The sequence below is a fragment of the Pipistrellus kuhlii genome, unplaced genomic scaffold (genome assembly GCF_014108245.1).
Source record: "Pipistrellus kuhlii isolate mPipKuh1 unplaced genomic scaffold, mPipKuh1.p scaffold_m20_p_67, whole genome shotgun sequence".
In the NCBI taxonomy this organism is placed as follows: domain Eukaryota; kingdom Metazoa; phylum Chordata; class Mammalia; order Chiroptera; family Vespertilionidae; genus Pipistrellus; species Pipistrellus kuhlii.
In genome coordinates, this window is record NW_023425570.1 from 936,746 (window position 1) to 954,893 (window position 18,148).

The 18,148-nt window shown below is 50.6% G+C and overlaps 1 protein-coding gene across 2 annotated transcripts in view; it reads right to left on the bottom strand.

The window, feature by feature from the left end:
- The window catches only part of PACRG (parkin coregulated), a 230,769-nt gene that overhangs the window by 107,971 nt on the left and 104,650 nt on the right, over positions 1-18,148 (bottom strand). The window lies entirely within an intron of this gene.

Genomic DNA, 18,148 nt, shown 5'->3' on the forward strand with positions numbered 1-18,148 from the left:
ACAGGAGTGAGGCTGATGTCACGGAGGGAAGAAGCCCGCAGACTCAGACGTGGATACAACCCATTCCCAGAGCAAAAGATGCCGCATCCCTAGGAAGTGGGTTCCTCATTCCAGGTCCTTGGGAATGTCCCAGCGTCCAATGATCGCCTTATAATTAGTGAGGAGCCCATCAGCACCATGGAGAAGGCCCCTTTACATTAGCAGGTGGTTACACCCCCAACTCCCTCTCAGCTGGAAGGTTCTGGAGTCTCCGGCTACGTGACTGCCTGCTGCTGGGTGTGAGTAACCGGCAGCCACTCCACGCTGCTCCTGGGTGGCCACTGTGAGTCTCAGTTAATCAGATGGTCTCCAGTTCCGAAGCGGGAGGACTGTCTCCAGCCTGCTCATGACCTTGACCAGCCCCGCCCACCAAGGAAGCAAGCAGTCCATTCCCAAGGTTCCCCTGGGCCCTGGCAGTGGGGCATGGAAAATGAACCCCACTTGGAGTACGTACAGACATCAATTTTATTCTACATTCCTGTATACTCATGACATTTGCCTTATTCGGAGTAAAAATATATGGAATATATGCCCAATACCTGTTTTCTCAAGGATATTTGAAAATATTATAGAACATTATTTTGTACAATTAAAAAAATGCATTGCTACTTCATTCAGCTCCCAATATATATAACAAGGTTATCTTTAATTTTACCTTCATAATAAAAGTGTCCTGGGCACTCTATTGCTATTTGTGTTTTTTGTATGTTTTACTAATTCTCTTTCTTTTTGCTTATGTCGGCATTTTGTGCCTTTCATAAATAACAAATCATTGACTTTATAATTTAAATAGAGGCCCAGTGCACAAAATTTGTGCACGGGATGGTGGGGGTAAGGGTAGGGGGGAGTCCCTCAGCTTGGCCTGCACCTTCTCACAATCCAGGACTGCTGGCTTCTAACCACCTGCCTGCCTGACTGATTGCCCCTAACTGCTCTCCTGCCTGCCTGATCACCTTTAACTGCCTCTGCCTCGGCCTCTCCCGCCATAACTTCGTCCAGAAGGACATCCAGAAGGTCATTTGGCTGTCTAGTCTAATTAGCATATTATACTTTTATCATTATAGATGTGTTCTAAGGCTTTTTAAATGCATTGTCACACACATTTATGTCTATAACTAGTTTCACATCTGTCATCTGATTTTTTCATCTCTGGTTGTTGTTTTTCATTTAATCTTTACTGTCTATTTTGAGTTTTGAATGTTTTATTTACACTTTTTGGAATTATTTCAAAGATAAGGCAGCCTGTTTGAATATTTTATTGCAACTATCTCACAGCTTTCTCAAACACTTTAAAAACATATTTATCTTGCCTTGAGAAGCAAGTTAAAAGTCTCCTAGTTAGATTGTTGACATGTCAAGTTTTCCTTGGAATTCTGTTAATTTCTTTTTCCTTGTGTGGTTTGAGGCAACAACACTAACGAAGTTAATAACAGCAACAACAAAAATGCCAATGTTTGTCAGCCAGACACTGCTGTAGATACTTGTGTGTATGCATTTATTTAATCCTCACGAGGAGTAAGAGGTAGGTATTATACTGTCCCGATTTTCAGCCTGAGGAAGCTGAGCCCACAGGGGCCTGCAGCTAGTCCGTCCTGGGGCTGTCTCAGGCAATACTGTCAGGCACATGGAGGTTCAGTATTATGAGCTTCTGGTGAACTGTTCCCTACATCTCCATTCTTCATCTAATCATCATCAATGCAGTTAGTCCCCATCAGATCTAATATAAATATTGCCGTAACTTGCTTGTCCTTCATCTCATTTTATTTTCTTCCCCTTTATTGTGTTGAAAGAGTGGCTCTTCTACTCAGCTTAGAGCGACGGTTGTATTTTCCTCCCATTTTAAAAGACGTCTTCAGAAAACAAATATTGGGTGCACACAGGATTCTTATTCTCAAGGGTTTTGAAAAAAATAAAAGCGATATGAGAAAGGATGAAGGGAGAGAGAAGGGGGGACAATTGAGAGACAGTGAATTGAATAAAAGACTGAGTGTGAGAGAGAAGGCCAAAATGACCCCCGTCCTCAATGCTCAGCTCCCTGCCCACAGCGACCTCTCCTGCCCACACTTGTCTTTTGAGAGGCGCTGTCCGGCCTGCGCTCAGTGCCGTGGCTGTCTGTGCTCCCGCATCTCTGCTGCCCTGACGTTGGGAGTAAAGACTTGCCGTTGCATTCTGAGGCCACAGACTTCTTTGAACCCTGTAGACGATGTTCTGATGGTGACAGGCTGGCATTCTTATGCGGAACTCTGTCTTCTCCTTGCCCGTGGGCTAGGGTCCCATTCCTATTGCTATAAAATTGTTTCAGTTGATGAATTTGGCCCAGGGCTGGGGAACCCATTTGCAAAGGGAGCTGATGCATTTTTCATTTTCTGACGAATTCCATCACCTCCTGCTCCCTCTTCCCAGCTCCCACAGGCAGGTGTCGGTGCGCCCTCACACCCATGCTCTCTCTCTCCACCGGCCCCTTCCTTTCGCTGCAGGCCCTTTGCCCACATCGCCAGTGACCTTCATGTCGCCAATGACCTTCACATCGCCTCAGGCTGCAGTTCCTTTCCTGTTCTCATCAGCCTCCTGACATCCCCACCCCTGCCCCCCAAGCCAGGGGTCAGCCATGATTGCCTTGCTTCAAATCCTGGGTTTCATCCATCAGCAACTCCAAGCAAGTCCTCATTGCACCTGCAGCCCACACTTTGCTCACCATCGGCTTCGTCTCAGCCTGGCTTGCTTTACCTGGTCACTGCCACTGCCCTGACCGAGCTCCCTGCTCCGACAGGTGCCTCCCTGCTTCCCTCCCCAAGCCGCTGGCTCTGACCGCTGTGGCTCCGACTGCAGTCCCCGCGGGGCATGCCTGTCCCTCTGCTCCGCGAGTCCTCCTGCTCTGGAGACACTGCGCCTCTGCCCCAGGCCCGCCTGGCCTCGCTGGCTCCTCCTGCAGCTTTGGGCACACTGCCCCCTTGCCCTGTGGACCCTGAGTGGCTGGCGCTGCTTTAAACTAGATTCCAGCTCAGCCCCCAGCCTGCTGCCCTCCGGCGGTTCTATGCAGCCCTGGCCGTTCATTCATTGCAGCGCACAGTTCTGTTCGGGGCCTGTCACTGCCGGAAGGTGTCTGGTACTGACAGGTGACGGCTCAGGAGGCCCGTGCTGGGTTTTAATCCTGACCTTCTGAGTCCGCCCCGGGAGCTCCGAGGGGCACGCTCAGCAGGAGCGCTGGGGGGCACGTGGCCCTCTCCAGCGGCGGCTGGGACCACAGAGCAGGCCAAGGGCCTGGGCTCACACTGACCTTGGGGCACGAAAGGGTGTGTGCGTGTCCTTAAACTTATGGATTCCATACATTTGTGCATGCTACAAAGATGACACCATGTTTTCCTCCATCAGGATCACAGTGATGTGTCCCTTTCCGGAATTTTGTGAATATTTACTGGAGGATCAGAATGGGCTCCGTGGTGCTCCCATTGACCCTCCTCTCACTGTAAATCACTGAGGGCTCCAATTTAAAAAATATATATATTTTTACTGACTTCAGAGAGGAAGAGAGAGAGATAGAAACATCAATGATGAGAGAGGATCATTGATCGGCTGCCTCCTGCACCCCCCCCCACTGGGGATGGAGCCCGCAACCCAGGCTTATATCCTTGACCAGAATCAAACCTGGGACCCCTCAGTCTGCAGGCCAATGCTCTGTCCACTGATCCAGACAGCGAGGGCTGAGGATTTAATTTTTATTATTTACTTTTAAAACTTCAGGAGGAAAAGTTTCTGTTTTTTATGGTAGTATGGAAAGCAAACTTATAAATACATGCCCATAAATAATATATTAATTCTAACAATATAAATCTTTTTATTTTTGTTGTTTTATTTAACCCTCACCAGAGAGGAAGCGGGAGAGGGAGAGAGAGAAACATGGATGTTGAGACAAACATCGATTGGCTGCCTCCCACACGGACCCCAACATGAGATCCAACCTGAAGCTAGGTCTGTGCCCTGGCCGGGAATTGAACCGCAAGCTTTCTGGTGCACCGGCCAACACCCAACCAACTGAGCCGCCCAGCCAGGCTGACATCTTCTTTTAGAAGATAATCTAGAGTGAAAGTAGTTTAAGAGGAAAAGCACAATCTAAAGGAGATATTAGTTAGAAGACCCACTATTGACAGCATCCCTTAGAGTTCTTCAAAATGGCTGGCTTTGCTCACTGAAACTTACAAAAGGCCATTTTACTTGTTTATTTAGCAATAAACCTTTAAATTATTTTTGTAAATGATTTGCTGTTAGGATAACTAATTTTTTTAATAAATATATTTTATTGATTTTGTACAGAGAGGAAGGGAGAGAGATAGACAGTTAGAAACATCGATGAGAGAGAGTCATCGATCAGCTGCCTCTTGCACACCCCCTGCCCGCAACCAAGGTACATGCCCTTGACCGGAATCGAACCCGGGACCCTTCAGTCCCCAAGCCAATGCTCTATCCATTGAGCCAAACCGGTCTTGGCAGGATAACTAATTTTTAAAACAAATTTATACTCCACTGTCTTTATTAGTACCATAAAAATAGTTTCGAAACCACAAATTTGGGAAATCTTTCTTTAAAGTTCACACAAGAAAATCCAGGATTCAAGGCAGCTGTGTGCAGGGGGCAGAGAGCAAGGGCCGCCATGGCCTTCAGCTAACTGACGGGAAGCATCACCGGTGACTCCCTGCATGTTAGCTACACCGGCCTCAGGTGCTCTCACTCACAGTTTCTCTTCTTAAAAAAACGGGGTTTATAACTTTTAAAAAATATATATGTTTACTGATTTCAGAGAGGGGGAAGGGAGAGTGAGAGAGAGATAGAACATCAATGATGAGAGAGAATCATTGATTGGCTGCCTCCCGCAAACCCCACACTGGGGACCACGTCCGCCACCCAGGCGTGTGTCCTGACAGTTTTGTAACTTTTTAAAGGCCACATAGTACCGACAAGTTCATCTATAAATCTTACAATAACCTTTGGTCAAAAGCAATAAAACTCTCCCTTGGACGAGGCCGTTAAATATAGCATTTCATCCCCCAAACAAATGTGGGAGGCAATGGGTGTGACTGAAAGGTCAGAGAGTCGGCGAGATGGATGGGCTTTATTAACCCCCATCAGGAGCTTCTTAACTCTCCAGGTCCCCGCTTCAACTAGCAAGTGAGACAGCACTGAGAACAACCGTTTTTGTGGGTAATTCCGAGGGTCTTCTAAGAGTCACAATGGGAAAAAGTGTCCTTCTCTATTAATATACGAGGCCCCACTTGGACTTAGTATTTTTCCACTCACAGAACAAAGTGTTAACTCGCTGTTCTTCAACCACGGAGGCAGCTGTGGATTTATTGCAGAAGGACTTACACATGGCACAGGCATCAAGCACTGATCACAGATGGTACAGAACATATTTCAAACATGGGTGTACTGCTAACGTTTACCAATCACCATGGTAACGGAGTCATCATAAGGAAGACTCAGTGGACCAGAGAGTGTGGAAATGACTTCTGAAACCAGCAACTAGAGACAGCAGGATAAAATCCGAAGAGAAACACTTTTAAAATGTTAAAAAACATAGAAGACTATTTTACTGTAAAAAGAACCAAATAAAACTTCCACAAAATCATTGTATCATTAACCTAAAAACCCAGGAGCTAGGTTGACTGGATTGGCAGATGAAAGCAGAGTTAGGGCCCGAGTTATAGATCTGAAGGGCCTGGAGCCAACGCAGAGGCAGGGCATGGAGATAAAGTGACAGGAAAGATGGCAGGGGACCCCCACCGGAGCCGCTCCCAGCCATGGCCTGTGGGAGTGGGAGGGCACAGAGAGTGGACAAAGGTGATGTTTGAAGAAGAATGTTTGAGAACCTTTCAGAATTAAAGAAAGGTTTGGATTTTCAGATTGAAGATGCTGATCGTTTCAGGAAAAACAAACAAACAAACAAACAAAAACAATAACACTGCAAAGTCAAGGAAAGGATTTGAAAGCATCCAGAAACAAAAGACAGATCACACATTAAAAGATCAAATTTAGACTGAAATTATATTTCTCATTAACAGAATAGAGGACAGAAGACAGGTGAACAATCCCGCAGCATGCTGAAAGACAGGTAACAGCTGAACCTACAATGCAAAGGCCAATCACACCACCACCTGCAAATAAGACGAGTTAGAAGTATTTCATCAAGACTGAGGAGCTTGGTTTTTCATTGTTTTAACCCATGGATCATTGTCATTATCAAAGGATAGAACTTATTAAAAATAAGATGAACATGGGACAAAGAAATGACATGCAAGAAGTAATAACAAACAAATTGTTGAACAAATTGATGAGACCAAATAGCATTGACTATAAAAATTTTTAAAAAATACAAAATTCATCAATTATGGTGGTTTACAAAGAAAAGTTGTAATATTTTAAAGGAAAAGGAGAGAATTTGAGAGGACAGTGACCTGACTCAAAGTAAGGTCCTTTCATTGACGGGGCTGAAGACAGAGTTACTGATTCACTTTAGACTTAATGAAGTAATTAAGCATATTAAAGTGCAAAGACACTTGTCAAAAGAATAGAAATGAAATTAACTTCCAAGAGAATCGAATATAGTAGAGGGATTGAACAAAGTTCTATCAGTCCGTCAGAAGGTTAAACATCCCACCTGCCTCCAGGAAAAAAAACAGGGAGAAGAGACAATACAGAGAATGGGTTAAAATCCTATATAATAAAAGCCCAGCCAACAACCAGTCGACTAATATGTTTCCCCAAAAATAAGACACCCTCCGAAAATAAGACCTACTTACAGGTTTCCTTCTGAGTGAAATATAAGGCATCCCCCTGAAAATAAGGCCCCCCTAGGCTAAACATGAGAGATTTGGTCCCCTGATTCTGAAAGAAATGGAGTCAAAAGAAATTCACCAGGAAATTCAGGAATTGGATTATTATGATGATGTTCCAGAAGATGATGACATGATTGAGAAAGATGATGAAATGAGTAAATTTTAAAAAAATATATTTTATTGATTTTTTACAGAGAGGAAGGGAGAGAGATAGAGAGCTAGAAACATCGATGAGAGAGAAACATCGACCAGCTGCCTCCTGCACACCCCCCACCAGGGATCTGCCCGCAACCAAGGTACATGCCCCTGACCGGAATCAAACCTGGGACCTTTCAGTCCGCAGACCAACACTCTACCACTGAGCCAAACCGGTTTTGATGAAATGGGTCAATTCTTGATACTGTAGGATTCACAGTTTGTCTGGTTTGCGTTGACAACTACCATGTGAGAGGTTGGAACAGCGGTTTTTAAGGGAGAATGTCTCCAGACTAGCCAATACTTTTCAATTTGCCTGCGCCATTAAATCCAGTTCAATTCTCAGTGTAATGAGTGCGCGCTGGTGTAGGAATTGGATGTCACACAGGGAGGCAGAGGCAGGAGCGGGCAGGCACACCGAGGAGAAAGCTCTGCAGGCCCCAGAGAGCGGGGATGCCGCCGTGGGGGTGAGTGAGACGGGAAGACCAGCGTCCCACTTTCCCAGCCCCGGGGAAAACCAACCTCCCCCGTCTGCGCACTTCCCTTCCCACCCCCGCGGCCTGGAAAGGACACAGCGTCTGTCCCACCAGCTCTGTGTGGTCTGAGCGCTCCCTGCCGCAGTCTGGGTGCACAACGACCTCCCCTCCCCAGGGCACCGGCTGGTGTGCAGCCCCGGAGGACAGCCTGCAGGAGGCTCCTCCTGGCGGAGCTTCGGGGCAGCCCTAAAGCTGCGGGGACGTCTCGCACCCCGTCCCTCTGTGCCCTGCCTCTCTCCTGGGCTCCACGTGTCACACACCAGATGCCCGTGGTACCCGGTGGGCACAGGCCCCGCCCCGCAGGGATGGTGCCGCATTAGACTGGAGCGTGGGGTGGCCTTGGGGACCGTGGCCACCACACGGGACCGTGGGCGGCTGGGGTGCTCCAGGCAGCCTTTGGGGACTATTTCCCGTCTATTCCAGTCTGCACCTGTCTAGTGTGTACTTTCTTGCTCGACGGTATTACAAATGTCATTAATCATTTTACAAAACTGCTCTATGCAAGCAAAGTAATCATTGCACCAGAATGATTTGTGAGAAAGTATTCAATAGTGTCTGTGACTAGATGTAAAAGCTCTGCTAATTGTGGAACGAGGCGAGAATGGTGAAATTAAAAACTGTACCTTCGCTGAAAATGGTTTGGCTCAGTGGACAGAGTGCATGTACCTTGGTTGCAGGCACATCCCCAGTGGGGAGTGTGCAAGAGGCAGCTGATCGATGATTCTTTCTCATCCATGTTTCTAGCTCTCTATCCTTCTCTCTTCCTCTCTGTAAAAAAATCAATAAAAATATATATTTTTAAAAACTGTAGTTTTAAGGATTCTGTATCGTTTTCGTGGGAAGTGAGCAGGGAGGGGGAAGACGGGCTTGACTGTCGCTGAGGGGCGGGGCACCTGCAGGTTAAACACCGGGACCTTTTCCCTTTTGGTTAAAATCTCTGGATTCTTGGGCAGGCTCTCCGTGAGATACAAGTTTACCTGTTCTTCCTCATCAAACTGATTTAAAAAGGAACAAACCTCTTTCTCTTCTGCTATTGTCTAAACCGGCACTTGCAGGACAAACTGAACTCTGCACCTGGGCCCTGTGACGGGGGGACCCCATTTGGGCACGTCCCTCCCCAGGCCACTGCCCCCGGCGCTGCCCTGGGAGGCACCAGCAGCCCCCAAGCCTCCGAGAAAACTCGTTCAAATGAAGCAGCCTCGACCTTGAAATTCAAGAGGAAACACATTCTACCGGCTGCAAGTCCTCACCCACATTTCACTCTCAAACCACACGGAGGGGTTGGTGCAGACCAGGGGTGTGCACTGAGCACCGCCGGAGAACTGCCCACCACAGAGGGAGCGGCTGAGAAACCAAGGGACCAGCTCACTCGCTCAGCTGTCAGAAGACAAGGCCTCGATCCCGCAATGAGACACCAGCCGGGCAGGAGCTGGCTCAGAAACTGGCCGAGCAAACCCACTGCTTTATTCTAAGTGGATCCTGACCCAGAACCAGGCTAAGGAAACCTCATTCCAGACCCTCTGACGTGACACGGACGTCTTAAATGTTGAAAACAAATGGCCAGTATCCATGCACGTGACATGGGAGAGCGGACGGCGCTGGAGGGGGTCGCTGGGCTGGGCTCGGGCCGTGCAGGTGGGGCCTGTCTGGGACCCGCTCAGCCCAGGCACCTTCTCCAGCCGCTGGGGAGGACACCCAACGCCCCCCCGCCCTCCCCCCCACCCTCTCCCCACCCCCTCCCCACTCCCCCCCTGAGCTGGCGGAGGCTGAGGTCTTCGCTTTCTTAAGACGTTTTCCTGGCGACGTGTCTGGGAGAATTTCCCGCTATGACCCTTGAAGGGCTCCTTTAAGTTCTGCCAATGACAAGACATCTTGCCAACGATGGGGCCCAGATGCCCCTCCCTGGCCAGAACTGCCCTCTCAGGACCCAGGCCTCCATCCGGGTCCCGGACCTTTAAGGCCAGGCTCAGGCCATCCCAGGAGCCCAGGCCTGTACAAGGTGCCTCCCGTAGTTTCCGGCATATAAGATGACCTTTGAAACGAAAAAAAGTCAACCGAAAATCGGGGGCCAAAGACCAAAATTGCACAAAAATTACCTGCAGATCTTGACAGCAAAGTAAGTCTTTTCTTTGAAGTGGAGGGGGGGGGGGTAGTCTTATCCAGAGAATATAGGCCTAAACCTATGTTTTAACTATAAAATTAGGGAGTCATCTTATACGCCGTGTTCCTTAATTGGAGTCTAAATATTCAGGCTAGTCCTGACCACCATTTCATCATCTCAAGGTCCTGTCCTTGCCCCAAGCCTCCCACCTGGGCCATAGCGCCCCCTAGTGACCACACCTTCTCCCAGCACCCAGACCTACATCTGGGACCCAGACCTTCATGGCGGGGCCGAGAACAGTACCCCAGGGCCCAGGCCACAAACACAGAATCCAGTCTTGTATCAGGGGTGTACTTGCCGATTGTAACCCAGACCACCATTTCCATAACCCAGAGGCCCAGGTGAGGTCCCAGACCGCCCAAGGGGCCCAGACATCCCTCCCTGGCCCCAACGGCACTCCCAGGACCCAGACCTCGTCCGGGGCTCAGACCTACCTATTGATCCTAGACCATTGTGGTGAGGACCAGAGGCCATTCCGGGGAACCACACCAGAAGCCAGTGCCTATGCCTTAATTGGAGTCTAAATATCCAGGCTACACCTGACCGCCCTTTCATCATCCCCAGGCTTGCCCTTGCCCCGAACCTCCCACCTGGGCCTGTAGCGCCCCCTAGTGACCACACCTTGCTAGAGCACCCAGACCTACATCCGGGGCTCAGCCCTACATCCGGGTGCCAGACCTTCATGGCGGGGCCGAGAAGGCCAGCCCGGGGCCCAGGCCACTAACCAGGAGCACAGAGCTGTGTCAGGGGACTAGATCTCTATGTGTGACCAGACCTCTATTCCATAAGCCAGCCGTCCAGGGAGGTCCCAGACCGTGGCTTCACTCTGCCCTCTGGAAGCTCGCTCACTCGGAAAGCCCCGCCTCCTGGTCTCTGGCGGCCGTGGGGAGCCCGGCTCCGTGTCCACAGGTGGGACGGGGGATGGGGGTGCGCGGTGGTGGCCTGTGAATCGCCCCCCATCCTCTCCGTAAAGCCAGGGAGAGCAACTATGAGGGCAACACTCGACCACTGAGCCACCCGGCCGGGCTAGCTGAACATTTTAGGGGTAAATGCCAGCTTCCCTGCCTGACCTCGCAGGCCAGCCTGTTCTCAGTGACAGCGGGGTCGCAGGATGGAGGGAGAACACCTGCGTCACAAACACCGTTTCTCTGCAGCATGGGGCGAGGGAGACCTCCCCACGCTGCCCGAGGGCAGCCCCGGAGGCCGCCCGTCCACGCTGACCTCTGCCGCACAGGGCCCCTCCCTGCAGTGCGAGGGGCCAGCCTCTGGCTGCTGAGGAAGACGGAGTCCCTGCAAAGCAGGAGGGAAACGCCACCCTGAACAGAAACGGGAACAGAGACGGCCACGGCCATCAACATGGCAGGCTATTTAGAAACCACTCCATCTTAACCTTAAACAACCACCACCCAGACCTGCTGCAGAAAGTCCACCCACGCTCTGTCCGCGGCCACCCTGCGAAGGCGAGGACCAGAAGGCGGGGACCCAGCAACCGAAGTCATGTGACGGCGGACGTCCGAGCTCCAGGAGGCCACCCTGGGGACTGGGCTCTGAGTCACCGCAGCCCAAGGCCGGGGCCAGGCCTCGTCCCCCCACCCCCACCCCGAGGGGAGGGGCGGCTGGAACAGGCTCCTGCTGGGAGCGGGCTCAGACAGAGCGGGCCTGGGGGAAGGGCGGGTGGGAAACAATCCCCTTCATGGGCGATCACAGCAATGCGTGTGCTCACAGCAGCCCCGTTAAAGCGCTGTGTGTGCCTACTGTGTGCCGAACACAGGGGTCCACTCATCTAACCTGCGCCACAGCCCCCCAGACCCGCGCTGCGATGCCGGTTTTACTGGGAGCAGACCCGCCGGAGAGGGCCGGTGGGCGTGGGGTCAGGAACTCTGGCTCCGAGGAGAAAGGCTCTCCCGGCGGGAAACAGCAGCGGGGACACAGAATCCTCCCAGCCGGTGAGAAAGACGCACACTCGGAGGCCTGGGCAGAGATGCCAACAGGCGCCTCACGGAAACACGGGCCCACGTGGGAGCAGACGTCTCCCACCACGGAGGCCGGCAGAGGCAGAGACCCGTCCGGGCCAGGCCGGCCTGCGGACACCGGGACCCGGGCCAGGAGGACAGACGGCCACTGCGCTTGGAAGGACATTCCGGTGACATCCACTGGGTGGGCCTGAGGCTCTCTCCTCTCTGCCAGACCCTTGCTCTCGAGACCCATCCGGACGCCCGTCCCTCGGGGCGGCGGGCAGGCGCCGTGGGCGCAGGGACACGGCCGGCCCCCGCCCCCCTGGCCCCGGACGGAGCCGGAGGACCTGCCGTCGCTGGCAGTCTCCAGGTTGCTCGGTGCCAGGGGTGTAGTTTGGTCATTTCTATTCCCCGCACGTGAGCGCGAGCTAAAGGAATGCTGCAGGTGTGACTGTAAGAAGGACGGATGCAGCCCGGCACACTGTTCTGGCTCCATCGCCGTTCCATCGGCCTCGGCAGCCGCGTCCCGATGACCCAGTTACAGGGCACAGCTCGCAGGGCGCGGGCCTCTGCGCGCCGCCGTATGCAGAGCGTGTTTTCCGGAGACCGGAGTGACCGTGACATGTTTTCGGGAGAGAGTGAGGAAATGAATTGCTGTGCCCTGTGTCAGGCTTTAATCTTTGCCAAATCAATTTTAAAAACCCTGCTCAGTCTATTGAGCGTCCCGGAATGACAAAGGCCTCGGGCTCTCATTGACTTTGGATAAACATCTGACGGGATCATTAAAACAGTTCAGTCTGTTGTATAAAATCTATCGCTAATCAGGTACCGAGGGGGACGCGTCCTCTCTCCGGGAGCTCCTGGGGACCCGGACGCCCCTCACACTGGCACGCGGAGCCTCCCAAACCCACCTCTGCACCCTCGCCGCCCGCACGCCATCTGCCCTCGGTCTGTTTTTCTTTCCGACCTCGGGCTTTGGAAGCAGCGCGCGCTCTTGGGAGGGAAGAGCTGAAACACAGGCCCGGTGACGGGGCCGGATCCCCTCGCTGAAGACGACCCTGTGGCCGCTCCGCGCTCAGCCCAGTCCCTCCCGTTCACACGGCTCCCTGCAGGGCCGGAGCCCTCCGGGGCGTGTGCTGTCCGTCACCTGCTGCTGTTAAGCTCCAGCCTGAGTATTTTCTGTCGTCCATGTATTATTTTATCTGCAATCGTCCACTGGATGGTTCTGTGGCCGTTTTTCTGTCTGTTTCCTCTGGGTTATAGGGAACAGCCTACGATGGGCATCCTGGTGAAGAGTGGGTTTTCGTCCATTGTGGATCGAAGGCTCAGTGCCTCTTCCGTGTTTGGCTTGGCAGCCTGCGCACAGTGCCAAAGCTTCCCTCCGCGCTCGGGGCCGCACGGTGGGGGCCGGTCCTCAGTTCTCTCACCCCCTGCCGTCAGGTGCATCCGCTGGCGCCGAGGGGCCCTCGCCAGCAAGCATTGACAGGATGAAGCTGCTCACTCCCCTCCGCCCTGACGACTGCTCCTGCGGCCGTGGCCGTGGCCGTGGCCGTGGCCGTGGCGGGAGTGTCACCTGCCAGCCAGCGCAGGAGCGGCCTGTGGGGCCTTCTCCGCTCCGTCCCTGGGAGAAGGTCCTGCCCTGAGCCCGGAGTCTGTCCCTTCCTCTCATTCAGGGGGCCCATGGGGTTCAGGACCGGTTCGCTCCCGGCGGGGCTGTCCCAGACGTTCCTGGGTTTCTCTGTTGCATAAGGAGCACATTCGGGGGGGGGGGGGCAGCGAGCTTCGGATCGGGAAGGAGAGAAACCGCGCCGGCGGCTTGTCAGCGCCCACAGGGCAGGTGGTGGCGTCCCGCTGGTCGTGATCAAGCCGCATCACGCTTCTGTTCTGCCTTCCTCTGCTCAGAGCCCGACAGTTTTCTAGGCGTATGGGAGAGTCTCTGCAACTTCTGAATTTCCAATGTCGTCCTGACGATCCGTGGAGTGAATGTGCCTCGGCTTTCACACCGGCTCCCCCAGCTCCTCAGTATGTTCACGAACATCCTTGTGCACAAAGCTCTTCTAACAGCGTCCGCTGTTTCCTCAGGACCAGCTCCCAGGAACAGGACTGCCCGTCGGTCTGTAAACATCCTAGAGACAAGCTGTTCCTATCATTGCTCCGCGGCTTGGCCATGTTCCGTAGAACACAGAGGGTCCTGTCACCCCCCCACACACACACACACCCTGAAACACCTGTGTGGCTGGCCCTTCTTCCCCTGCACCCAAACCCAAGCCCCTGAGCTGCCTTCTAAGACCTTCCATACACCTCCCCCCCCCCACCCTCCCCCTCAGCTCCCGCAGCCCGGCTCCCAGTGCGACCAAAATATTCCCCGCTCTCCAAATATCCGCCTCTGTCACTTCACTCCTAGCTCTAGATATCTTGACCCAGACTAACCTCCCTTTTCTTTTTTTCCTTTTAAAAGTTAATTTTTTAAGAGTGGTTTCAGATTCACAGTGCAGGTGACTAGAAAGCGGAGATTTCTCACTCCTGCCCAGCACGCACACCCAGCCTCCCGCATTAGCTCCTCGCCAGCCGGACGGTCCTTTTGAGGACAAACCGACACGGACACGTCACAGCCACTCAAGCTCCGCAGATGACCTCACCCTTACGCTTGGTGGTGTACATCCTATGGTTCGGACACGTTTATAATCGCCCACATCTGCCATGATAGCGTCATACTAGATATTTACATGCCTCTTCCCCCGGCAACCGCTGATATTTCTCCTGTCTGCACAGGTTTTTCTTTTCCGGAAGGCGGTGCAATTGGAATCAGGCAGGATGTAGCCGTCACAGACGGGCCTTTCTCCCTGAGCACGGTAAGGGAAGACTCCAACGTGTCCTTCCAGACCTGAGTGTTCCGTTGTCTTCACAGGCCACACACAGTTCATCCATTCGCCCACTGAACGCTGTCTTGTTGCTCTAAAGTCTGACAATCCTGAGGAACACTGCTGGAAGCATCGGCGTGCAGGTGCGCCTGTGGAGAGAGCTCTCACCTGATGGGGCAAGTGTCCGAAGAGGGAGGGACCCTCCGACAAGAGCCACGCTGGGTGGGCGAGGGAGAGGCGTGGCTGCAGCATTTGCATTCCCACCAGCAGGGAGGGGGGTCCCCGCCCACGGAATGCTGCCAGCATCTGGTCTTGGCCGCTGGGAGAGGTCTGTGGTGGGCGTCTCACCGTTTGAAGACACATTTCCAGGATGACATCAGGCGTGGATCAACTTGTCCCGTGCTCATGTGCCACTCGCATGGCTTCTGCGGTGAGGTGTGTGTGCAGCCTTTGGCCCATTTTGTAATCAGGTTGTTTTCTTACTGTTCAGTTTTAAGAGTTTACTGTGTGTTTTGGGCAGCAGTCCTTTGTCATATGTGCCCTTTGCAAATAATTTCTCCCAATCTATGGCTTGTTTCCTAATGACTGACATTGTCTTTTGCAGACAGTAAGTTTTTAATCTTAATTCTACCATATCAATTACTTATCAATATATTGGCACCTTTGGCCTTGTATCTGAAGTCATTGCCACACTGAAAAGTCATCCAGGACTTCTCCTGTGTTATTTTCTAGTTCTCTAAGTTTTGCATTTAACAGATAGGTCTATGATCAGTTTTGAGCAAATTTTTGTGAAGTGTGTAAGTCTGTTTAGATTCTTTTTTTTGTTTTTTTACATGTGGATGACCAGCATCTTTGTTGGAGAGACTGTCTTTGTTCCATTGCCTCGCCTTTGCTTCTTTGTCAGAGATCAGCTGACTACATTCATGAGCTTGTTCTGTTTCACTGACCTATTTGTCTGTCCTTTCACCAATATCACAATGTCTTGATATTGCAGCTTTAGAATTAGTGACAGTGAGTAGCATCAATCCTCTTTGTTCTTCTCCTTCAATATGGTGTTGACTATTCTGGGTATATTTTCATTTTTTAAAAATATATGCTTTTATTGATTTCAGAGAGGAAGGGAGAGGGAGAAAGAGATAGAAACATCAAGGATGATAGAGAATTATTGATAGGTTGCCTCCTGCAAGCCGCCTACTAGGGATCTAAGTAGGTACCCTAACAGGGAATCAACTGCTACCTCCTAATTCATAGGTCAATGCTCAACCACTGAGCCACCCTAGCTTGGCTCTATACAACTTTGAATCAGTCTATTGATAAACATAAAACAACTTGCTGGGATTGTTATTGAAATTCCTCTGCACCTATAGGTCAATTTGGGAAGTACTGACATCTTGACAATATTAATTCTTCCTATCCATGAACATGGAATATCTCTTAATTTATTTGGCTCTTCTTGATTTTGTTCAACAGAGTTTTATAGTTTTCCTTATATAGATCATGTACATATGTTGTTACATTTATACATAGCATTGACTTTTCTAGGAGCTATTCCATTCTCTAATTTATACAGTTAAATCTGTACTTCAGAGCCTAATCTATCTTTTTAGTGAAGTTAACCATAAATTGTTCAATTTAAAAATAATTGTTCCCTATCCCTTTTTTCTGTTCTCAAGATAGTGTATACACACACACACACACACACACACACACACACACTAGTAGCCCTATGCAGTAGCTCGCTGCCGCCCTCCAGTAGCTCTGCACCTGCTGCCTGGCCCTCCTATAGCCCCCCTCGTCCCTGCTCATAGCCTGATGCCCTGCCCCCTCCTGTAGCTCTCCACCGCCTGCTTGTAGCTGGCTGCCCCACCCTCCTGCAGATCCATGATCCAGTTGTTGTACAGTCGTTCATTATGCTTCATGGCATAATGACCATTTGCATATTACATCTTTATTATCTATATACTAGCGGCCCCGGGCATGGATTCGTGCACTGGTGGGGTCCCTTGGCCTGGCCTGTGGAGATCGGGAAAACCAACTCTCCAACACCCCTCTGAGAGATCCTGGATTGTGAGAGGGCCATTCTCGGGTGACGCATCCTGGAATTGGGCTTCCCCCATCTCTGGTTCTGAGTGTGTCACCCAAGAACTGCAATTGTCAAGTCACTACAACTCAGAAGTTCCTGATTTGAGCATCTGCCCCCTGGTGGTCAATGTGTGTCAGAGCTACTGATGGGGCAGTTGCTTACCAGTATTTTCCAGCGTATAGGACAACTTTTGAAACGAAAAAAAGTCAACCGAAAATTGCACAAAAATTACCTGCAGATCTTGACAGCAAAGTAAGTCTTTTCTTTGAAGTGGGGGTAGTCTTATACAGCGAATATAGGCCTAAACCTATGTTTTAACTGTAAAATTAGGGGGTCGTCTTATACGCCGGAAAATACAGTAGGCTTATACACATACATACACACACACACACACACACACTAATAAAAGATTAAGATGCAAGTTGACCATACCTACGCCCACCAGTCAATCAGGAGTGAGTATGCAAATTAACCCAACAAAGATGAGGGTTAATTTGCATATTCAGGTGCTGAGTGGCTGGTGGTGGGGTGGGACACTTGCATCGTCACCATGGTGACAACACAGGTGTTCCACACTGCCCCAGCTGCTCTGGGCCTCTGGGCAGCATGGGAAGGTGAAAAGGCAGCTCGGGCTGGAGCCAAGGCGGTGCGGCAGCCAGGGGAAGGAAGGCCTATTCTTGCACAGATCTTTGTGCACCGGGCCTCTAGTATATATATAATATGCAAATGCCACCATTTTTGCCTTACAGTTTACTATGAGAAAATATAATGAGTTTTTTTTTAAGGCAGGACCATATGTTACTGCTATTTGTGTCAGACTTCGTGTCTTCCACACGAAGTGTTGCTTAGCAATGTTTATGAAGCTATACTTAGTGGAACCAGTGCAAGTTTAACAAAGCCAGATCTTAGGTGAGCTAAGTACTCTTTTAGACTTAGCTTTTTTTCTGTAGGTTAAGGAGATAAAGACAGCACTTCCTTGTCGTATTCCACAGAACGCTGCAAAAATGAAAAATTACTCAAGTATGCATATGCCCAGAGATTCTACATAAACAAGCAAACAAATGAATGCTTATAATCAGGGTATCATTATTTTCCCTTAATTTATCATCGACTTCTGAACCTACCTCATTTGATCCTGGTAGAAAAACATCCCGATGGCATCTAACTGAAGTGTTTTCTCAATAAAAGGCAAGAGAGCACTTAGGTCTCAACTGCCTTGCTTAAAAGTAGGTATCACAGCAGGAAATTTACTGGATAATATTAGGCATAACCTTGTGACTATGACCTAATGGGGTGAAATATATATGCAATCTTTAAATTAAAATTATGCCAGTAATTGCACTCAACTGTGTGTGTGTGTGTGTGTGTGTGTGTGTTTCACATAACCGTGATGAGCATCACTAGTGTTGGGAAAACCTTGAACCTTCTTAATTCTTAGCATAATGAATTTGCTGAATAAAACAAACTAATAAAAATTGACCAACTATG